The sequence below is a fragment of the Felis catus genome, chromosome B2 (genome assembly GCF_018350175.1).
Source record: "Felis catus isolate Fca126 chromosome B2, F.catus_Fca126_mat1.0, whole genome shotgun sequence".
Classification (NCBI taxonomy): Eukaryota; Metazoa; Chordata; class Mammalia; order Carnivora; family Felidae; genus Felis; species Felis catus.
The window spans coordinates 121,938,343-121,963,393 of record NC_058372.1 but is presented as its reverse complement, the minus strand read 5'-3'; the positions used below and the strand labels follow the sequence as shown (position 1 = coordinate 121,963,393).

The 25,051-nt window shown below is 36.5% G+C and overlaps 1 protein-coding gene across 1 annotated transcript in view; it reads right to left on the bottom strand.

Moving 5' to 3' along the window:
* The window catches only part of PDE7B (phosphodiesterase 7B), a 579,566-nt gene that overhangs the window by 543,395 nt on the left and 11,120 nt on the right, over positions 1-25,051 (bottom strand). The gene's annotated exons all lie outside the window — the stretch shown is intronic.

The following is a 25,051-nucleotide window of genomic DNA, read 5'->3' as shown; positions in this document are numbered from 1 at the left end:
AAAGAGCTCAAATAGCTATACTATATATACAGCTATATTATATATATTATATATTATGTATGATATATAGAAGCAGAATAAATAAATATTGTATATAATACATAAGACTTCTGGAGAAAGAGGATAGTGATGGCTGCACAACAATGCAGATGTACTTAATGCCACTGAACTGTATAATTAAAAATGGTAAATTTTATTATGTGTATTTTACCACAATACCAAAAAGCACAGGGCCATGTATATAAAATTATATTGCATAAAATTATAGTAATCTCTTGCCTTAGATATTTATGATATGATATATGATATTTATATATATGATATTTAGAAGCAGAATAAATAAAAGTCTGGAAGACCTCTTGTCAAAAAGATCATACTTATCATTAAAACCTGTTCTCAAAGAAAATCTTCCCTGAGCTCTTCTTTCAATTGTTCTACAACTATTGCTGTCTTGTGACCGATTTGTTGAGGCAGATGTACTCATAAGCCTGATTACCCAGTTAAAAGGATTGAAAACCATCACCTACTTGCTTGAAAATTAATGCCTTGCATTTGCATTCTTCCAATATATAAACCCAAAGGCCCTGCCCTACATAGGTATGAAGGCAATTGAAAGAAGAAATAGTTCATATACTATTGTGTATACACATACACATATGTGTATATATATTGTGTATACATATACACATATGTGTGTGTGTGTGTATATATATATATATATATATATGTATATATATATATATATATACATATATATATATATATATATATATGGCTTCACAACATTGGAGGTGCTGTAACTATAAAACTTATTTATTTTTCTGAATCAAATAATGCCTGACTATGACTTGCCACTTACCAAGGATGGCAATAATTTCTACATTACTTATCATTGGTGCTCCCCTATTCCTTTTTACAAAATGCATTTGCTCTTTAATAAGCTATCAAGATGATAAAGAAGTTTTATTTTCCTATACTAGTTTTCTATGCTTCTCTCCTTGTTGACGGGATAAATTTTAAAGGATAAATTTTCTCTCTGCACACCCGCATAAACCTATCAGGTCTGAAAGAGAAAAGAGAAATCTGAAGATTTAGTATTCTTTTGCTGCATAAGGACCATTGAAGCACTTGTTAAGATACTATTTTTTGGCTGCCATTCCTTGAGATTATGATCTAATGGGTCTGGGGCAGAGCCCAGAAATTTGTATTTTGTGCATTTATGAACTTTAATAAGTGATTTTGATAGAACCAGATTTGGGAACACATGTAAAGAACTGAACTAAACTGGGGTGCCTGGGTGGTTCAGTCAGTTAAGCGTCCGATTCTCGATTTCCACTCAGGTCATGATCTCACAGAGCCAGAAGTGGGGCCACATCTGGCTCTGTGCTGACAGCATGGAGCCTACATGGGATTCCCTCTCTCCCATTCTCTCTGCCCCCCCCCACTCATGCTGTCTCTCTCAAAATAAATAAATAAACTTTAAAAAAATATCTAAAAAAAAGAACTGAACTAAACTTACATATGTAAAAGATGTCAGACTTTTAAAATGTTTTATAAAATTTTAAATCACTATAAATTAACCCTAGAGTTCCAAAAGCAGTGGTTGGCAAGAGATTACTATAATTTTATGCAATATAATTTTATATATATGGCCCTGTGCTTTTTGGTATTGTGGTAAAATACACATAACAAAATTTACCATTTTTAACTATACAGTTTGGTGGCATTAAGTACATCTGCATTGCTGTGCAGCCATCACTATCCTCTTTCTCCAGAACTCTTCATCTTCTCCAACTGCAACTCTGTACCTTAAACACTTAACTCTCCGCCCCTACACCCCTGCCCTTGGCAACTACCATTTTGCTTTCCGTATCTATGAATCTGACCACTCTCAGTACCTTATATAACTAGAATTATACAGTATTTTTCCTTTTGTGACTGGCATATTGCACTCAGCATCGTGTCCTTAAGCATATGTCTGACATGTGTTGTAGCACATGTTAGAATTTCCTTCTTTTTTAAGGTAGGATGATATTCCATTGTATGTATATTGCACATTTTGTTTATCCATTCATCCATTGATAGACATTTGTGTTGCTTCCACCTTTTGACTTTTGTGAATAATACTGCTAATGAACATGAGTGTGCAAATGTCTGCTCAGATCCTTGCTTTCAGTTCTGTTAGATACAGAGCCAAAAGTGGAGTTGCTGTAATTCTCGTGATACCTCTAATAAGACAGAGGAATGCCTGCATGTGTTTTAGCCTAAAATTTCTAAGATACCAATTTAATTTTGATTTTCTAAAGTGACAAATATAAGACTGACCTCACATTTATTTCTGAATTTTATCTCTACTTGTTCTCTCCTTTCAGGTCTCCACATCTAAGTATGTTTTCATTGTTTTCCATCTTCAACATGCTCTTTCATGACAAGTTCACTATTCCCAGGACTTCAGTTATTTTCTCTTGCTCTTAGCTTCCAAATTCACCATCAAGCATCTTCCCCAGTTCCTATTGCCTGCTGAGCCGTATCTTTGTGAATGAATAAGCTATCTACCAGGAGCATGTTCCATTAGCCATTCTCTCTGTCTCCTGGTCCTCATCCTCTCTGGTTCTACCAGCTCTTTACCCATAGGTTATAACCCTGCTCAAAGCAGAAAGTAAACTCCTTCAATCTCTAGAAACAAAAACATTCAAGCCCACGTCCCTGTTCGTGGTCTACCACACCTATTTCAAATGCTGAACACAGGCACATGCATACACCCCACACAGAGACTTGGTCTTTGCTCTAATTAATGCAAAGGGTGGCATGTTCACCTTACACTTTGCCCCAGTTAGTAGACTCAGTAACCAGGGAAACAGTCCCAGTTTTCAACCAACACAGAAAATAAGAGGTCTTCCAGCTAAAGATTAAAAGCAAAAACCAGGGCTATATTGTTTGGCCAATATTACTTAGACAACAAATGGGATTCCAAACCCCATTACTTCCCTTGCCACTGTGTACACACACATGCACACCCACTTACACGCACACACACACACGTACACCCCTTTCTTAGGTGGCAGCTGGTCGCAGACTTTCCCTCATGCCCACAGTACGGTAAGTCCCTGGCCAGGCTGCTCTGTCTTCCCTACTGCCAACTGCAGAAGCAGTTGAATCACTTGCTCTAATTGACCAATGGCCAAATGGCCTAAGGCTGTTTGAAGTCTTAGGCCTTCCAAGTACCAAAAATTATAAAAAGTGCTTCAAAAAAAAAAAAAAAACTCCTGGAGTTTCCAAAGCCAGACTTTCAATTCAAAAGTTGCCTCCTTACCAGAGAGTGCTAAGAATCACTTGCCGGGCTTCCCATGCTGGAGAGCTGTGGCTGCCAGAGATCACAGGTAAGTTCAGATTAAGTGCACATGAAACCTAATCTCCCATTACCATGCACAAAACAGTGATTGTGGGGACAAAAGTAATACATTTTTTATTAAAGTGGCAGGTGATAGAGATTGTTTTTTTACTTCCAACAAACCCATAATAAAAAAATCAAACAGGCCAAACTTTAAAACCAAAATCCAAAAAGTCGGAGAAAAACTCTGGGTTTTTTAATAGAAATGTTTTCACACTCCACTCCACACCCAGTTAAAAATCTTTGACCTCACACTTGCCTTGCCTTTTACTGCTAAACACCACCAGGAAAGCCTTGGATCTCTTGCTCCATTCTCTCTAACCACAACTGAATTTCTACAACAGCACTGGACCTACTCTGCAAAGGCCATCAGTTTAAAACAAAACACAGAAAAGTACTATTAAATCCATGGAATTGGTTTCTTTATTTTGGTGGTGGTACAGTGAAACTGGCAAATTCAGACATTGTTAATTGCACTCTAAAAATGCATAATCATTTTTTTGAGCAATTTGGCTATATAAGTCAAGAACCACAGAAAATATTACACATTTTAACTTGGTTATTATGCTTCCTAAAAATATAATTAAAAACGGGTAAAAACCTGATTATTTATATATACATTTATAAATATACATTTATACTAGTGATATTTTAATAGAAAAATGGGGGACTATTCAACAAATGAGCACTATTTAAGCAAGTTACAGTACAAACAGACTGTTGCTATGTCTATCACAAATAATGTCAAAATATAGCAAACGTAAAAATGCACTTGATAGACTACTAAATACAGGTAAATATTGCTATGTAAAAATCTGCATAAGACAAAAGTCCGTGAGGATGGATAGTAAAATTTACACAATGGTATGTTAAGGTAGTGGCCCTGTACTCTTCTCTATATCTCAATAGTTTGTAACATTTTGCATTATGTTTATAATAAAAATTTGCCTGACATTTTGAAATGGTTAGCCTCATGTGGCCACAAAATGATTATTAAAAGTTTTACAATGATTATGAATACATGTCCTCTAATACTTAGTAATTTTAGTTTGTTTTTAATGCATATGGATTTTTTTCATTTGGAATTCATCTAAGATGATTCCAAACAACCTAAAAACCCAATGCATTTACTCCATTTAGTCTGCTATACCAGCTACCTTATATTGACCAAATGGATGTGTCAAACGTGTGCAAATGTTAACAGATTTTCAAGCTCATTTGATTCCTATCCATATATCCTGACTGAGACCTGAAATTTATATCATTTTATCTCAGATACTAATGAAATTATTTTGACTGTGTAATCTTCAACAAGACCAAATGAGATCTTCACAAATTATATGGCTGTGATTGCTTTTATCACTATATACATGCAAGAATAAGAACAAACCAGCAGTAGAAAACATGAAAAACAAAAGGAATCTAGAGCAGAGATGGAAGATTTATTCCACTGATTATATTCTGGACAAAATAAATGCAAAATTCAAATTGGCTGAGAAGCACTTTTACTTATTTAAAGGTAAAAAGTTAGTACCATATCAGAACAAATGCATGCAATGTGTCATTCCTGTTTGCAGATAATGCTAATGAAAGATGCATCCTGATCATAGTATTGTATAGGACCACATAAATAAAAATAAGAAAAAGTTATGTGTGGTGGCAATTTAGAAAGAAAGAGAAAAAGTTGCAACAGCAGTGAACTCCTCTTTATTGCCCACTCCTTCCCCATCTTTTGCCTGAACTAAAGAGTGAGGAACGTTCCTTGCAGACTGTCAGTGAGTTTCAGAGCTCTCCAGTTACTTCATCTTTTGTAAATGAGTTGTCACTCTCAGAACAAAAAACAAGAAGAAAATGTTTGTGTTCAAAGCACAAACTCCACTACAGGTGGAGTTTTAGTAAGTTCCCATCTGTTTCCTCTTTGTCAGTGAAAAGCTTGGTTGAAACCAGTTTGCATGTCCCGGCCTCTATATGCCCTATCTGCCATTCCCACAATCACTGGATAACTAGACCACAGCCCAAAGGAGGACACATCTTTTCCTTCCTCAGTTTCTTTTGAGCAGCAGTCAATTTAAATTATTGTATGAGTTTAATCAGCATGTTTTCAGATTTTATAATACTTAGTCTCATGGTTTTAATCTGAAATTTTTGTTGTTGGTGGATTCTAATATTTTTCCAAGAGCCAGTTTAAATTTGTTGTCAAAAGCTTCCCATTACATTAAGTTGAAATTGATCAATGCACAGAATTGGAAGGAGTTTGACAGATATCAATTTGTAGATAACAAACCTAAAATCCAAAGCAATCAAGCAACTGGCTTAAATTCTATAACCATAACACTACTTTATGTTATCTGTAATCCATATGTTCTGGACTGCAATCCTGAATTCTTTCATCTGTGCCACCTGCACCCTATTCTTACTACACAGTGGTTTCTTTTTTTTCCTTTTTTTTTTTTTTTTTGAGAGAGAGAGGGAGACAGTGGGGGAGGGGCAGAGGAAGAGAGAGAGAAAGAGAGAGAGACTCTTAAGCAGTCTCTGCGCTGAGTATGGAGCTCAATCCCACAACCCTGGGATATTGACCTGAGCTGAAATCAGAGTTGGACATTTAACCGATTGAGCCACCCAGGCACCCCCACAGTGGTTTCTTTTATAACTTACAATCATAGGATCTGAGAGTTTAAGTTATATTTAGATTAATCAATTTGATCACATAAAATTGTTAAATTTCTGTATAGCAAAGCTTAAAAAAATACAGACAAAATCAAAAGACAAAAGCAATTTAGAGAAATAACCCACAAAATGACAAGTCTTCTTCAAGTCAATTAATTAAGACTTCTTCAAGTCAGTATGAAAAGACCAACAGAAAAATGAATAAAAGATTTAATTTAGCAACTTGTCATTATACTGGGAATTCCCTTTGCTGCTTTTCTATGATAAATCCCCTGTTCTCCAGATCCTCTTTCTTGATTTATTCTCTCATTTTCAAGTATCATATCCTCCAGTGGGTTTCTGAGAAAGGGTATAAATATTTTGAGAGGTAAATATTTTGAGACTGTGGAAGTCTGAAAATATCCTTATTCTATTACACATTTGATTGATGCATAGACTTCAGTGCTTGAAAAAATATATATACATAAATTGAAATAAATATTTTTATTTCACTCTTAATTACTATTAATGGGATGTGCTTGGTATTGGCAACTGCATACTTCTCAAACCTTAGAATCAGAGTGGACACTGTCACCCACAATTTCCTGTCTCACACTGATTTTCACAGAGTACTACATACTTTTAACTGCATCAACCCAGTTTTGCAAAAAAAGATGTCATTACAAGGAATATAGCTCAGTCTAAAGTCAGACTTGTGAACTGCCTCAGTCTAGTACTTCATGATGTAGCCAGGACATATCATTACCCCTGCGTCCACCTTAAAAAAATAAAACAGCCAGTTATATTACCAGCAAAATGGGTCTATTCACGCATAGCACAGAAATTGCAATTCATCACATACAAGGTATGACAAACTGGAGATTAAAGAAGAATGTTACTTCACAGAAAAAAGGAGGAAATTCAGAGGGACTGCTTTGAATGAAAGTTCACTGGAGAAAAGTAAGAGTTCAGACAGTTTCTCATTGGCTGAGTTGTGGTATTTTCTTATCGGCTGACTTTGTTGCCAGAGAAGTAGACAAGGTAAATCTTTTTCTTTTGGGTCTGTAATTGATGGGGAGTGGTAGGGTGTGAGAGCTCCCCTTTCTGGCCTCCCAACTCCATTTTACATGAGTTTTCCTTTATTTGGTTCACAACTGCATTTTCCTTAAGAGTAAAAAAATTCCAGGGATACCCTGTGAGTTTGCTATAGTGTCCTAGAGAACTTTAGTGTATTGTTTGGGAACCTTGGGGCTACCCATTAGGGGAAAATAAAGTTAGATCCCTTTATTATATATTTACAGTATAAGTACACTTTTCTTTCTGTGTGTATATACACTAAATATACATATTATGCCCTCACACACAAACGTATATACACAAATGGGTGCCATTTTTTCTGTGTATGTGTGTATATATGCTATATATAGCAACATATGTATGCTATATAAATTTAAATGCTTTAAAAATTATACACTGATATACAACAAAATAATGATGATCTCTAAGTGGTGAAATTATAGGTGATTCTTACCTTTTTCTTTATGCTTCCTATGTTGTTTCATACTTCCTATGAGGTTCTATTTTATAACCAGAGAAAAGACTAAAGCTCCGTTCTGAACAAGAGAAATTAAACTAAAAACTAAAAACATAAATACAAGTTCTATCCAACTTCTTTTTCTTCTTTTCCTTTCCTTAAAGATTTAAAAAATTTTTTTTAATTTATTTTGAGAGAGAGAGAGAAAGAGAGAGTGCAAGCAGGGAGGGGGTCAGAGAGATAGAGGGAGAGAGAGGATCCCAAGCAGGCTCCATGCCACCAATGCAGAGCCCAATGTGGGGCTTGATCCCACCAACTGTGAGATCATGACCTGAGCCAAAATCAAGAGTTGGACATTTAACCAACTGAGCCACCCAGGTGCCCCTATCCAGCTTGTTCTTTTAATGAAGAAAGTAAGTTTAGAACTCATTCAATGAAAGGATTTTCCTGTTGAGAATACATGTAAACCATTGTAAATAATCAGAGCGATATTGGGGTGAAAGTAGTACCACTACTAATTGTTAATTGCTCAGGAGAAGAAACTTCCTCATTCATAAATCAGTCATAATACAAAAAAGGAGGAGAGACATGCATGGGGCTGAAGCAATAACACTCTAAGAAAGATAAGAAAGATATATGACCCCCCAAAATAGACTTAAACCCACAACACACACCTCAGATATATTGCCATGAAGCTGGTGAAGACTTTGAATAGTCCTCCTGGGTATCAGTGAACTAAAAAGAAGACTATCACAAAAATGAAAGACTATCACATTTGGAAGCAACAGAAAGGAGAACGGAGAAAACAAAATCCAGGTCATGAAGGGCAAGCTTGAGAACGTGAGCAAAACCCAAAGAGTTTAAAAGGACTAGAGAGAAAATTAAAACGATAGAAGACAAAGGAATTCAAATACATATTTATTTGGTGCCTCTGAAGAAGAAAACAGTAAGACACAAAAAAGTTTCACAATATAATTCAAAAATCATTTTTTCAATGCAGATTGGAATTCACCAATTCAAAGATGACATTATATTTCAGGAAATGAACATGCAACTAATCAAACTGGTGAAGTCTGTTTCCTGGTAAAGGTATTAAACTTCAAAAATAAAGAATCTATGAGGAGGTGTCTATGAGGAGTATAAATCCAGTAGGCTTCAACTTTCCCACAGCCACAATACAATGTTGAAAGATGATGGAGAAATGTGCTGTCATCAGGAAAAAGATCATGCACTCCAGAGATTTTTATAGTCAGAGTGTTGTGCAGGCACAAAGAGACCAACATCAGACATTGCAAACATGGATGAATTAGGAAATATAGTCCTATAAATACTTCTTAAAGAAACAAACTTTAGCCAATCAATAAAAGGAAGAAGAAGCTGTGGCAAAAGTTAACAGCCATGAGCAATGAATGCATTTGAATGTAGAACTGAGATTGAACTACTGTGGCAATGGTGGTCACAGGTCAGCTCATGGACTTTACTGACCATGACAAGGTACAAAGGGGTATGGCCCATCCAGTAGGAAGGTTGGTGTGAGAGAGCATGAAGGCCCAGGGGGATGAACTGATAAACATTGCTTAAAATACACGACTCATTTACAGTCTAAATAATACTCTGTGTATACTATTTTATTGTATAAAAGGACCCACTAATAATCAAAGAACGTACATCCTTTTAAAAAAATAAAAGGAAAGGTAAAAAAAAAATCAGACAGGATCTCATAATAAGACATGCTGTACTGAAAAGCAAAGTTTGAAACAAAGTGAGTAACTCAGTAAAGCTGAAAACAGAAGACTCAACAGACTTATCTGGCAAATATAAACGAAAAGAAAGCAGGGTCATGATAGCAGCATCAGACAATGTTGAATGCAAGTCAGAAGCACCACATGTAGCAAAGAAAGGCAGTACAATACACAATATAGACCTGACAGTCAGGAATATTTATGCACCAAGTAATAACACAATACTCTTAAAACAAGAACAAGAAACACAAATGACCTTATCAGTTAAGTTTCTTTGGCTACAAGCAACAAAAACCAATTGTAGCTAATACAAGATTAAAAAGAATATATTGAATCACATAGCTGAAGATTCCAGAGCTAGAATAGTTTCAGACAAACTTGATTAGGACCTCATCCTTAGGGGCTTGCTTGATGGTTCCTGACATCCTCAGAGGCAGCAGAGGGGGTAGCCATCTTCCTCAAAAGCTCAAACAAAGGTCCAGATGTTTAATTCTGGGTTTTATGCTGAAATAGACACTGCAATCATGGAAATAGAATCATACACTGATAGTCTAGGTTAGGGTCAGCAAACTTTTTCTGTAGAGTCAGAGAGTAAATATTTTTGACTTTATAGGACACATTACCTCTGTCACAACTACTCACAACTATTCGCCCATTGAAGCACAAAAGTAGCCACATATAAATGAATGAGTATGGCAGCATTACCCTAAAACTTTATTTATGAACACTGAATTTGAAATTTTGTATAATTTTCACATATCATGAAATATTATTCTTCTTTGGATTTCTTGCAACCATTTAATAACGTAAATACCATTCTTAGCACACATTTTATAAAATGGGCAGCATGTAGGATTTGGCCCATGGGCAATAGTTTGCCAACCTCTGCTGTAGGGTATGCACAAGACTTGAGCACGTGGACTGAGAGTAAGGGAAAAGTCAGTCCCTCAAAGCAAATTAGGGTAGTGAGTGCTGAGCAACAAACACAATAAATGTTCACCCCGGTACCAGGATGCTTTATGATTTTAGACCCCAAGGGCTTAAAGTGCTGCGCGCTGAACTCAACTCATCCTGATGCTAGAAGCATAACAAATTGCCCACCTCCAACTCCTAACCCCTTTCACCCACCACTAGAGTTGCCAGGAGACAGTGCCCATATGACTCTATTTCCTGTGGCATCAACAAGAAAAGCAAGTCACCAGTCAGGGTAGCTCTACACATTTGGAATATGGACCACACAGCCAGTGCCCGGTTCCCAGTGCTACTGACACCAACAAATCATATGGTTTGGGGGTAGCCCATACGTCCTTTCATTTATTCAACAAGGAGCTAGTTATTGTTCACCATCCATTCTTCTAGGCTCTGGGGAAAAAGAACAAAAAGAAGAGGAAAAAATGGGAAAAGACTGCCTCCAAGGTGAAATATGACTAGCTCAGCAGCACCACCTTAATGGCTGCCCTGAAAAGTACATATCCGGGAGCCTGAAAGGGAAAGCTTTTACACCCCAAACACCCACATAATGCCAGAAAAGAGATCGGTTATCCTAGGGTTCCAAGATGTTCAAAGATGTTTGGTTATTCCTGAGGCTCACAAGATAATGGCAGAAAGTCAGCTTCAATTTCCCCTAAAGGGCAAAGGTTTGAATGATGCTTCACTTCCTTTGCAAACTTACGGTCCCTGAAGTTCATGTATATTGCTGACAGCTGCTCCTCTAACCCAAACTCACTCTGACCCTAAGCCTGTGGTTTTAAGATAAGCTACCTAATAGTATCAAGGAGGGAGAGGGCAAAAAATGCCAATACTTATGCTCCTTCCCCAGGCAGTTAACTCAGAATTTCAGTGAGTGAGGTTCAGACATCATTGGAGTGATTAAAATATGCAGACAGGATTGAGAACCTCACCTCTAGCCATCAAAACTAATGTTCCATTCCTTAAATTCGGGCCAAACTCATTCAGGAAAATCCAAGGACAAAGCAACCTTTGTCCCTAAACCTAATTCAACGGAAAACTGGCCCCAAGCAAGGTCCATTCTCCCTGCGGGAAAAGGAGTTGTAAGCTACCAAAACTACATTTGAAGTTCGGAGGTACTTACCTTTGCCTTTGCTCTGTAACACTGCAGCTAAGGCAAAGCTACAAATCCAGCAATCTCTGTCTGCTTCCCTGCCCCAGATAAAAACCTGGTTCCATTTCTCTATCTGCTTCTTGACAAGCTGCCTTGTTGCCTTGGAACACTCCCCTCTCTTCAGTGCACTTCACTCCATTCTCTTCTTTACCTGCCTAACTTTTGTTCAAGGCAATACACCTTCCTTGCTTATGAGAGAGATATGGTCTCCTGTTTGCTCCAAAGAATTCTCTGTTCCTTGCTATTATAGCACTTAGCACACTGTGTTATACTGCTTTTCATTAAGTCTAAGATACCATCAATTAGGAGATACATTATTTCATGGAACACTAAGGAACAAAACAAGCTGTCAATACAATTATAACAATGCTTTCTTATAACTTAGAATTTTCATTTCATACATATTGAAAGAATTCTTTTGGTGCAATTTTGAGATCTATCAAAGAGCCCAGGGTTTTGTGAGCACTTCTTATTTAACCTACTAATAGTCTCAATTTTTCCTCCATTGACTTGCCACAGAAAGTTAAGCAGTTGCTGTTCAAACCCAGCAAAAGTTTCCAATATTGGTTTTTGACACTTGAATGACAGCCCTGCATGATGAATGGATTGATCACATCAACTCCTTGTTGTTTTAAAACTTCTTTCATCTTTTCAAAGGGATTTGGCAATTTCTCCTGCCTTCAGTTAAGTGCTTATCCTGTGATAGTGGTATTTCTCAGACTTTAATGTGCATATGAATCACCTGAAAATTTTCTTAAAATGCAGATTCTGACTTTGTAAGTCTGGATCGGGCCTGAGAGTCTACATTTCTCACAAGTTCCCAGGTGATGCTGATGGTCTTTGTCTGGAGACCACACGTGTTATAGCAAAATGACAGGCAATCAATCCTTTGCCTATATCTCAGTCACAACACCTTACACAATTTAAAAAACTTGTATTTTCCTTTCTTAGGATCCTTCAAGCATCTTATTAATTGGCAAGACAATAAGAAAGGGGGTCACCCCTCCAATGATAAATATTTTATTTTACTAATACCAAAAAGACACCCCACTGCACTGTTTCTAGCCTTTCTACCAAGGCTAGAACTTTTCAATCTAATGGTGAATTATAGTGTCATCTTTAAAAGCACTATAAAGGGTAATTAGCTCAACTCATGCTGTATCAACAATGTACATATCGGTGAAGGGAAGGCAATATGAACAGCTGTGATCCAGTTTGCACCCATACAAACCAAGACTACTTATGACTATCACCTTGCCAACAGCATTTGTAACATGCAACCTGATTTCAAAGATACAAAACTGTTTAAAAAAAACAATGCGCGCCTTAGCATGGATGCAACAATATAGTGGTCCATATTCTTGTCCCTTTTTCTCAAATGTACTGTTACTTTTGTGTAAGAACTAGGAAAGCCTTTGTCCTAAGCACAGAATCCAATGTCAGGCATGAGGTAAAGTTCATGCAGTGCTGATGCAATCCTAATCCTCTCCTGACTGTGTCATTTCAGCTGGGCCAGGAGTTGGTGACTCACACTTATTTGTAACACACATATTTGAAATGTTCTCTAGCAGTGCCTACCTAGGGCTTACAGCGAGTAAATTGGGGACAACCAGTGCTAATCAGCTAACACTAGCCTAGGATGGAGAAATAGATAGCAGTGATACCAAAATGGCTTACTGCGTGATTCTTTGAGATTCTTATAACTATAGGGGCGCCTGGGTGGCGCAGTCGGTTAAGCGTCCGACTTCAGCCAGGTCACAATCTCGCGGTCCGTGAGTTCGAGCCCCGCGTCGGGCTCTGGGCTGATGGCTCGGAGCCTGGAGCCTGTTTCCGATTCTGTGTCTCCCTCTCTCTCTGCCCCTCCCCCATTCATGCTCTGTCTCTCTCTGTCCCAAAAATAAAAAAAATAAAAATAAATTAAAAAAAAAAACAAAACGTTGAGATTCTTATAACTATAATTTGCCTTTTCATATAGGACTGGTTTACTCCTTCATTCCCACTCTCCTGACTAGCCTACATTTCATTTCTCCTTTTTTTGCTGAGTAATGACTCAAATCAAATAGAAATTCAGTGTCCTTATATTATTAGTCACTTGGGCCTTTCAGTTCATGAGCATCTCTGATACAAGAATCTCCCACCTTCAAAAGAAAATGAACATGTTTAACATGTTAACATATTACAAAAGCATTTAATGAAACAGTATGTTCATTAACATGGAAGTTGAAAATATATATTAAATAAATATTGCTGAAGAAATCTTGCAGAATCTCAGTAACTGCAGAAAATTAGATTTTCATGTTCTGATTTTTAGCTCCCAAACTATGAGGCATAAGATCACTATTCAAAAAAGAAAAGCCCTCCACCCAAAACATTCTCACTGGAGTAGAAATGGACATTTTATAGTCCAAAATGTGAGAATTTAAATAAAGTCCATACATTTTCAGACTTGAAAGGACCTTAGAAATCATCTTGTCTAAACCTCTTTATGTTGATAGGGTTGGGATCTTTACAGGTCTTTCCATCCTTACTATTCTAATATTCTTTGTAATTTTAATACTGTTTATTCATATGAAAGCATAAGAATGTTCAAACACTTGATTCACAACAATAAAACTTCTTTTTGTATATGTTTAAACCACAATATTTCAAGTTAAATATTCCCCATTTCAAGAAGAAAAATGAAAAAATAAGAGAAGGTTCTGTCTGTACCCTCTGCCCCTATGTAATAGAACTCATTAAAAAATGCAACTAGTGACCCCAGCTAAGTAGACATACAGCCAATAATTTTACTGCACAAGGCTTCTAAAAGTAACACTATTTATTCTAAGATCTAGGGAGTGGAGAAATCAAATAACACTATTTTTATGTTAAGGTAATATGTTTATAAGGGTTGGGGGAATGCTTCTAAGAGTGGGGGAAAATATCCTCAAATTTAAAACTAACTTTGGGGCTCCTGGTAGCTCAGTCGGTTAAGTGTCTGACTTGGCTCAGGTCATGATCTCATGGTTTGTGGGTTTGAGCCCCATGTCAGGCTCTGTGCTGACAACTCAGCCTGGAGCATGCTTCGGATTCTGTGTCTCCCTCTCTCTCTGCCCCTCCCTGCTCATTCTCTCTCTCCCTCTCTCTCTCTCTCTCTCTCAAAAAATAAACATTTAAAAAAAATTTTAAAAACCTAACTTTTTCCTAATCCATAATTTCAAATTTCTTTTAATATTCATGTTTGCTATAGGGATGTCTGGGTGGCTCAGTCGGTTAAGCATCAGACTTTGGCTCAGGTCATGGTCTCATGGTTCATGGGTTCGAGCCCCGCGTTGGGCTCTGTGCTAACAGCTCAGAGACTGGAGACAGCTTCAGATTCTGTGTCTCCCTCTCTCTCTGACCCTCCCCAACTCACACGTGCTAGTGCTCTCTTTCTCTCAAAAATAAATAAACATTAAAAAAATTAATATTCATGTTTGCTATAAAGAAAATTGAAGCTTTTCTTAAAGATTCTTCACAGAAATCTACTTACTTCTAAAAATCTTCCCAACAAGTAGTTAGATCTAGCAATTTTCCATCACTGAGAGTACTTCTAGTATTTCTTAATTCAATATTCCCCAAGCAGTTATTTATTGCAAGCAAGCCTCTTTTATTTTTTTCTAATATTTATTTACTTTTTTTTGAGAGAGTATGCACACACAATCAAGCAGAGGAGGGGCAAAAAGAGAGGGACAGAGAGAATCCCAAGCAGGTTTCACACTCGGCATTGAATCACATACAGGGTTTGATCTCAGGACTGTGAGATCATGACCTGAGCTGAAATCAAGAGTGGGACACTTAATCGACTGAGCCACCCAGGCACCCTGTGCATAAGCCTCTTTTATATGATCTCTCTTCTATCATTCTGGTATGTACAAGAATGTGGAATATAAACCAAAGGCCTAAAAGTGCTAATGTGTCTTTACAAGGGTCTAATTTATGGATAAAGGAGCTAAAGGAGCTTAGTTACTGAGGTTAGAAGGTGCCTGTGTTGTCTTTTCCTTTCTTCTCACATATAAATTATGTTAAGGAACCATTTTTCTAAAGTCCAAACTATGGATATCCCTATAATAGTTGGCCCATACAACAGATGGCTACAAATGTCCATGAACTGCTTTGGCCCTAACTAAGCCCTAATTCTGTTACTTACCTTCGTGTCTAGCTGGAGTAGACTGACAGATCTGCCTACTGAGTAAGCAGAAAACCAGGGAACAAAATCTTTTTCAATTCTTTTGTGAGGCCAAAAGTCATAAACTCATACTCCATAAAAAACTGGAGCTTTGGTGACCTCTTGTGGGGTAATTTATTAGTAGTTCATAATAAAGCAGTCCCAGAATGGAATCTGAGACAAGTTTTCTTTGTAGGTCCTGTTGAGACCCAGTAGGACCTAGAAATGCCCTGTTAATAACTGTATTCAGTTATATATTCAAGAGAGCCGATCTATATATAAATCACACACCAGGAGTGATTTAAATAAAGTATTAAGTATATTAAGACATCCTAGAATCTTCTATCCATTGGGTAGGAAGGAACCTTTCAACAGCCCATTCAGTATTTGATGGTCCTCTACAAGGGATCTGAGCACAAGGGAGTTTGAGAAGAGATTATGGATAATTAGAGCTAAACTACCAGGCATGAATTAATAGAAAAAATAAATTAAAAGAATCATCTTCATACTTAATAATTAACATTGATATGATTAGGCTTATAATAAGGTCACATAGCTGGCAACGAAGCATTGTTATTTTTAGCTCCACCCTACATCATTCATGTAGATTTGTATATTGTAATTTGGCACCTAGTTAAAAGTACAAAGAAATCCATAACATGTATTAACTGGTATGAATGAATGATTTTTTAGAAAAAAATTTAACTGGATTTGCATTAAAAGAAATTTGTCTAGGGGTGCTTGGGTAGTTCAGTCGGTTAAGTGTCTGACTCTTGATTTCTGCTCATGTCATGGTCTCACAGTTCATGAGACCAAGTCCCATGTGGAGCTCTGCACTGACAGTGCAGACCATGCTTGGGATTCTCTCTGCCTCTCTCTCTCTCTGCCCCTTCTCTCTCTCTCTCAAAATAAATTAAAAAAAGAAAGAAATTTTGCCAAAATTGGTCACCTTTGGGGGAATACATGTTCAGTAGGAAAAAATGCATCTTGATTGCTTGGGAATTTGTAGCAACATAAAGAGTGAACAGCAGAATAAGTAAGCTTGCTAAAAACATCAGAAAATAATGACTAAGAAAAACAGCCCCTTGTTTGGTTCTGTAGCATTAAAATAAAACATGCATATTTCATCAGTGCATCCCCTTATCACTTATATGATAAATCACTCCATTCATAGAGATCATTGTAACAAGGAGAAATAGGTTTCTGTGGCTCACTGCAATTAGAGATGTGTAATATTGATTAGTCACCTGGTCCAATGTCTACTAAAGTAAACCAGCATTCCTTCAACATCAAAGGTATGACAACTGGTGTTTGATGATTCTGGATACCTCATGAGTGACAACTGATGGAGAGGATAAACTCATTATCCCACACTTAGAAAAATATTAGAATATTACCCCCCAAAATATAATGCTGCACTTTGTTGTTGAATGAAAAGCAAAACAACTAAAAGTGAATTGAATTAAAACATCAAACAACCAGATCTAGGGTTGTGGTCACTGGAGCATAAGCACTTGGACTTTCAACTCTGGCACTTCATCAGAATATATCTATTTTCCACATACTCTGGAATATCACTTTTCAGAATTCCCTCTTAAGAGTATTTCCTCAAGAATCAGATTTGTCTGTAAATTCTTGATTAAGAAATCTGAAATAAAGTTTCTTTCTGGTTTTTCCTTTTTAGTTTCCTTTTAGTTTTTTCTCCTTGAAATCCAGTCAGATATCAGTCTTCAGACTCTGAATGTACTAAATGGAAATCTGAAATGTGAATATACTAGAAGATAGGTCAATAGAAATAAAGGCTGATGAACACACATTGAAAGACTAAGAACCAGGTTACCTAATATAGCTGTCTAGATGTTAACACGATTTATTTTGTTTATACTCAGTTCTAAAGCTGATTGTTCGAGGCGCTGGTGGCTCAGTCAGTTAAGCATCCAACTTCAGCTCAGGCCATGATCTCATAGTCTGTGAGCTTGAGCCCTGTATCTGGCTCTGTGCTGACAACTCAGAGCCTGGAGCCTGCTTCAGATTCTATGTCTCCCTCTCTTCCTGCCCCTCCCCTGCTCGTGCTCTCTCTCTCTCTCTCTCTCTCTCTCTCTCTCAAAAATAAATAAACATTTAAAAATTTACAAAAAATAAAGCAGATTGTTTGTTTGGGAGAGTGTGCCTTGATTACAAACCATGGGAAACTATACGTAAAATTAAATTTTCTATTTTACAAAAACTGTGTTTCAACCTTGCAAGTCCAGGTCTGTTAATAATTATAGCTAAGTTTTAGAATTAAAGTGTAACAAAAATGACAACTGATACCACAGAAATTCAAAGAATCATAAGAGACTACTATAAACAACTATGAACAAACAAAATGGACAACTGAGAAGAAATGGAAAAATTCTTAGAAACATACAATTTACCAAGACTGAATCAGGAATAAATAAAAAAAAAATCTGAACAGACCAATTACTAGTGAGAAGATTGAATCAGTAATCAAAATATCCCAACTAAGAAAAGCCCAAGACCAGATGGCTTCACTGGTGTATTTCACCAAATCATTTAGAGAAGAATTAATACCAATCCTTCTCAAACTCTTCCAAAAAGTAAAGAAGAGGGAATGCTCCCAAGCTTATTTTACTAGGACAACATTATCCTGATACCAAAACCAGAAGAGGACACTAATAGAGAAAAAACAAAACAAAACAAAACAACAACAACAAAAAAAACCCACAACTCTAAGCCAATATTCCTGATAAATGTAGAGACAAAAAAAATTCCCAATAAAATACTAGCAAACAGAATTCAGCAGTGCATTAAAAGAATCATTCACTATGATCAAGTGGAATTTATCCCTGAGATGCAAGGCTGGTTCAACATATGCAAATCAATGCATTATATCATGTTACTAGAATGAGAGAAAAGAATATGATCACCTCCGTAAATGCAGAAAAAGTATCTGTAAAATTCAACATCTATTCATGATAAAAACTCTTAACAGATTAGGCATAGAAGGAACACATCTCAATGTAAAGAAGTCCATATATGACAAGCCCACAGCTAACATCGTATTCAATGGTGAAAGGATGAAAGTTTAGCCTCTAAGATCAGGAACAAGATAAGGGTGCCCACTATTGTTACTCCTATCTATCATAGTACTGGAAGTCTTAGCGAAGCAATTAAGCAAGCAAAAGAAAGAAAAGATATCAGAACTGGATAGGAAGAAGTAAAATTGTCTTTATTTGCAGATTATATGATTTTATGATATGATATAAAGAAAATCTTAAAGACTCAAACAAAAAACTGTTAGATCTAATCAATGATTTAGTAAAGTTGTAGAATACATAATACACAAAATCAGTACCATTTCTGTACACTACAACAAAATTTCTGAAAGAGAAATAAAGAAATGGATCCCATTTGTAATAGCATAAAAAATAATAAAATTTGAGGGAATAAATTTAACTAAGGAGGTGGAAGATCTGTACACTGCAAAGTATAAGACATTGGTGAAACAAACTGAGAAAGACACAAATGACAAGGTATTTTGTATCTGTGGATTGGAAGAATTATTGTTAAAATGTCAACACTGCTAAAAGCTATCTATAGATTCATTTCAATCCTTATCAAGATTCCAATGGCATTTTTTACAAACGTAGAAAAAAACACTTCTAAAATTTATATGGAACCCCAAAAGATCCCCAAAATAGCCAAAGAAATAGTGAAAAAGAAGAACAAAGCAGGAGGTAAGAAACTTCCTAATTTCAAGCTATACTATAAAGCTATTGTCATCAAAGCAGTATGGTACTGGCATAAAAACAAACAGACCAGTAGATCAGAACTGAGAGCACAGAAATAAACCCAAGCATATATGGTCAATGAATATTTGACAAGGCTGCCAAGAATGCTCAATGGAGACAAGACAGTCTCTTCAATAACTGGAGTTGGGATAATTGGATACTCACATGTAAAAGAATGAAACTGGACCCATATCTTACACTACTCACAAAAATTAATTCCAAAATGGACTAAATACAAATAGAAGACCTGAACCCATGAAACTCCTAGAAGAAAACATAAGAACAAAGCTCCTTGACATGGATCTTCACCCCACCTCAAATACTATGTTTCTTTTTTTTTTTTCAAATACTCTGTTTCTATTCCCACGTTTTCTTCATAAGTCTCACTGTAGAGATGAATAATATTTTCTCATGTTAATGTAATCTCATTTGTTAATAATTTGTTGTATGGTTGTATGAGTTGTTTGTAATTTATTTGCTATTGAATGTAATGCTGTGATGCACAATATAAAAGTTTTTGAAAGGCTTTATTTCCAACAGTTTGTGCTATATCTCTTTTGAAATAGTTCAGGAGCTCTCAGGAGCAAAAAAAAAAAAAAAAAAAAAAAAAAAGATGGTACATTCCAAAGGGTTTTTAGTCCAGTGAGTTTAATGAAAGGGCTGTTTACCAATGTGTGGGCAGGATTAAATGTACCAAGAAGGGTAGGTTAAGTACGTAGAGGCTAGCAAAAGTGAGACACCATTACCAAGCCTTTAAACCTGAAGTGCAAAGATAGAGAGACTGGTAAGAGGTGCAACTCTAGATACAGATTGACCAGTGATAAGCTGTGGTGGTAAAGGAACACAGCCACTGCTAGAACTATGATGAAATTGGGAAGGGTGGGATAAATACTCCTACCTTTCTCTCCTCCTGCTTTCTTATCTCCTGCCATGTAGCCAATTGGCTGAGCCCAGCTGGAAGCCAGGGAGGGAAAGTGGTGGTGGAAAGGGTCCCTAGTGAAACATTCTACAGGGGTCAGCCTCCTGGGGCACAAGAAATATATCTCCATGGGGAGGTGGGATGGTAGACAGAAAATAGTGTAGAAGGCCTGTATTTTATTAATTCAAAAACTGAAGAAATACAATATCCAAATATTTAAAATTCCAGTTGTTTCTAGCACTCTCTACCCCCTTTCCTGCTTCATTCCACTCTATAGGACTTGTTACCCTTTAGCATATTTTGTAATGTAACACTTTATTTATTTTTCTCTCTCTCACATAAGAAATTAAGCTCCTTGAAGGCAATAGTTTTGCCTGTTTTCTCCACTGCTGTGACTTCATAATATATTTGTTGAATGAATGAATATATTAAAGGTACTTAGCAAACCAGAGAAGAAATCTTTATACAGGACTCTTTAAAAATATAAATAACTGAAGATAAGAGATTTACTCTGAATGTTTAATGTTGTAATGTGGTTTTTTAAAGCAAAGAACTTATACTTTAAACTATTTTCAAATATTCCATAATATTCATAATAAATAAAACAAAGGAACTTACATTTAATACAGCATATAAAAATATCTCTAATAATGCATACTTACTAATGTGCATTAGTAAAATAAATATAGTGCTTTCTTATTTAAAACTAATAACATTAGTATAATATAATGCCATAAAGACTTAATGGCAAAAGTAAATGCTTTATGCAAGTTAACTGTCCTTTAAAAAATTTTTTTTAATGTTTATTTATTCTCGGGAGAGAGACAGAGACAGAATGTGAGTGGGGGAGGGTCAGAGAGAGAGAGGGAGACACAGAATCCGAAGCAGACTCCAGGCTCTGAGCTGTCAGCACAGAGCCTGACGCGGGGCTTGAACTCACTAACTGTGAGGTCATGACCTGAGCTGAAGTCAGACGCTTAAACTAAGCCACCCAGGCACCCCAAATTGTCTTTTAAAATGGCATATCTCTGAACTGAAAGTCAGAACACGTATGCCATATATTTTTTTAATGTTTATTTTTGTTTTTGAGAGAGAGAGTGAAAGTGAGCAGGGGGAGGGCAGAGAGAGAGGGAGACAGAGGATCAAAACTGGCTCTGAACTGACAGCAGGGCTTGAACTCATGAACCATCAGATCATGACCTGACCCAAAGTCGGATGCCTAACTGACAGAGCCATCCACGTGCCCCCATGAGCCACATTTTTAATTGGTGCTCTTCTGTGTAAACTTAGAGCTGCTGTTTACTCATGTTCTTCATTGAGGTTAAAATTTTGAGGGACTAATAGTCCCAGCATGAAGCAGATGTGTAATGCATGTCCAGACCCGACTATGTGACAATCACTGTAGTAGAATAACTTATGGCAGATGGACATTAACTGATGTGTTTCTCACTTTACCCCCTATTCACACCCTATCCCAGAAACTAGAATTTAAGCTGTAAGAATAAAGACCTTGTTTTTCTGGTTCACCACTGTATCTCCAGCTACTGCAATAGAACTTGGCACAAAGTAGATGCTTAATAATAATTTTTGAATGAATGTTTGCACTCCTCAACAGCAAAGCTATATCAAGGAATTTATAAGACATTTTGTTTATAGCATAATAGCAACAGATAGTCTTTCCCTTCAATGAGCTTACAAGGAAGATAAGACATCCTTGTGTAAAAGACACTTACAAAATGTTATTGGAGCAAAGGAAGTTTAGTCCGATTACCCAGCCCAGGATTCCCAACACCCACCTGGTAGCTATCTGTCCTTAGGCACAAACTTTTCTTTGCAATATCAGATTCAGTGACATTAAAATAAAGTATAATGGCATATACTTCATAGGACTCTTGGGAGAATTAAATGAAATAAAGTATATAATGAGCATAGCAAAAATATCAACATACAGCAAGCACTAAATGCTTATTGTTAGTGCTTACAGCTCCTACTAAAAAATTCTGTGACGTAATTAACTGTTATAAAGTTTGTTTTACATAAAGTTGAAAAAATATTTGCTGGTATCACCTCTGATAATTACAACCCATTCTCATTCAACTAATTAGTTTTCTTGGACAAAGAGTAGCCTGCATCTGAACTTCATGGCACATGCCTCAACAAACAAGAAAATTATTCACAAATTAACATCACTAAATAAAAGTGATTATAGAGGAATGAGCAACTTTCTCAGCTAACTTCTTATCCACAAAATCATGGGTAAAGCAGGGCATTTATTAAAAATGGGGAATTGTTAATGAAACTAGGAACTTCTGCTAATCTGTGGCAGTTATCTTTAACCATAAGAGTTTTAGTTCACTAATCTGTAAAAAGGTTTTTTGTGTAATACTACTTACACTACTTGCTTCTAGCACTATTCAAGATATTTGCCTTCCTCCACAAGGTACCTATGCTTTCATCTGTAAAATATTATCTTTAACCACAAATGACGAGGTCAGAAAGTCTTACAGAGCAAAATACTGAAGAGAATATGTTGAAATAGTGAGAATTACATAAAACTTGGATCATTTATTAGTACTTGAGCAACAAGTACTAATTTTTCCTGGACAGTTAGTCCTGCAGGTTTTTAGGTTCACAGATGTATAAAATCAAAATAGTAATGATATTTCTAATTCAAACATGACACAGATATGCAAAATCATTAAAGAGACTTATCTGGAACATCCAACATTTCAGTATGTTTTCTACTAATAAGTATTTCAAAACCAAAATCCCAAAGTCTTAATTGTTCAAGCATATAATTAAAATTCAACATTGGAAGCCTTCTGAAGGAAGTTTGTTAGTGACACAATTGGCCAAGCTTATATTTATACATACACAAAAATTCTGTCTCTGCATTTATGTCCTTAATAGTAAGGGTATTAGAAGATGTAAATATGTGTTACAGCTGCTAGAACTCTGGAACAGCACTGGAATCTGAAAAGTCAGTGCTGATTTATTCCACACAGCATTTGACAGAAATCGTACATTAAAAAGAAATAAAATATTATGAGATTTTTATTGCAAGTAAGGTTCACATATACTTTCACAGAAAAAGAGTGGGGAAAAGAGAGCGTCTTTAAATGTCTTTAAGATTAATGCCAAGACACTCTGAATTGGCCATGTCACAGAACAGCAGAAGAATGTTTAAGTTAACTACCATCTTCACATACGTGTGCTATAGTTTTTAGAGGAAGTCTTCACTTGGTCTATTTATTCAGACAGTATTATATGCCCAACAATAATCATGTTTATGTCTTCATCCTGTTTAAATCAGATTTAAGCACACAGCTGTAATATGTTCAATTTTTAAGAAACAAAGTCAGTCCAGTTTCATGAGTTTGGGCTTTTTAGTCCATATTTGAATTTATTTTTCCTGGAAAGGAAAAATAGTTATAGCAGCACTTGGTGTGGTGCCATGAACATAGTGGAGGTTTAATAAATATTTATCACTGTTGAAGTTAAAAGGAACACCGATCTGCACTCTGCATGATATGTTGGAATAGGACCATACTGCTTGCAAAAGGCATAAACATTTGGTGCAGCATCTGAATCTTAGACAATTTTTGAAAATGATTCTTTTCCAGGTGGCCTAATCTACTACAGAAAGTATAAGATGTTACCTATAACTATGATTAAGAGTCATTAAAGTCTAAAGCACTGTTTGGAAAAGCAGACTCTACAGAATGCTGAAAAGTCTCACTCTTTGTGTTGTGATCTGATCGGTCTTGGCAGCAGATTCAGAAGAGAACCCCAGCTATAGACCTATAAGAGAGAGGGAGGTAAACCAAGTAGGGACAGGGCCAGCCTGATAATAGGACAGTAAAATTCCCCCCAATTTCAGCTTCTAAGGGGACACACAAAACCTGAGTCCAGTCCAGCTTAATGTTGATAGTCATCATCTCAAATATGCCAGGTGAGAGCATGACACCAGAAATTGGTTAAATGGGAAGTGTTATTATCCAATAAATGACAGTTTTATGTTTGGAGTGGGAAGGGTTGTCTCGGTTATAAGAGGGCCTTAGTCAGTGGACTGCAGACAGGAGAACACTGGGATAGGATCCAGATCCCCCAGAGAGAGGGGGCTGGCAAGACCAGTCAGCTTTCCAAGCCCAGACAATTTGGCCAGGGTTCGGGGCTGGAATCCATTACCAGCAGAGAGTGAAGTCCAAACACAGAACAGAGGCAAGAGTCTACGTATACAGTAGGGTTAGAATTGGGACCAAGGAGCTTAACATTGGTGGCCACACAGTCGTTTATACAGGCTCACTCTACAGCAGGCTTGGGGCAATAGATAAGTTCCAGACACTGTTTATTGATAGGAATGAAACTCCTGACAGCCTGCCAAGCTTGAGTCTCATTTGAGTAACAATTTGATGGTGTTGTGTCTATAAGTTTACATTAAGTCGTATCTGCTTCTTAGGCATGGGTATGCAAGAAATGTCAGTTTGAAGTAGTAGGTTTTTATTTTGGAATAAACTTAAATAAACCCAAACCTCTATTGACCATTCGGTTATACACTAGAATGTCAGTTCCACAAAAAGCATCATTGTTTCTCTGTTCACTGAAGCATGCCATATGCCTAGCTGGAACACAGCTAACATTCAATAGGTATTTGTCAAATTAAAGAATGAATTAGCCACATATTAAGCACCACACAAATGACCTGAAAGCTTCAACG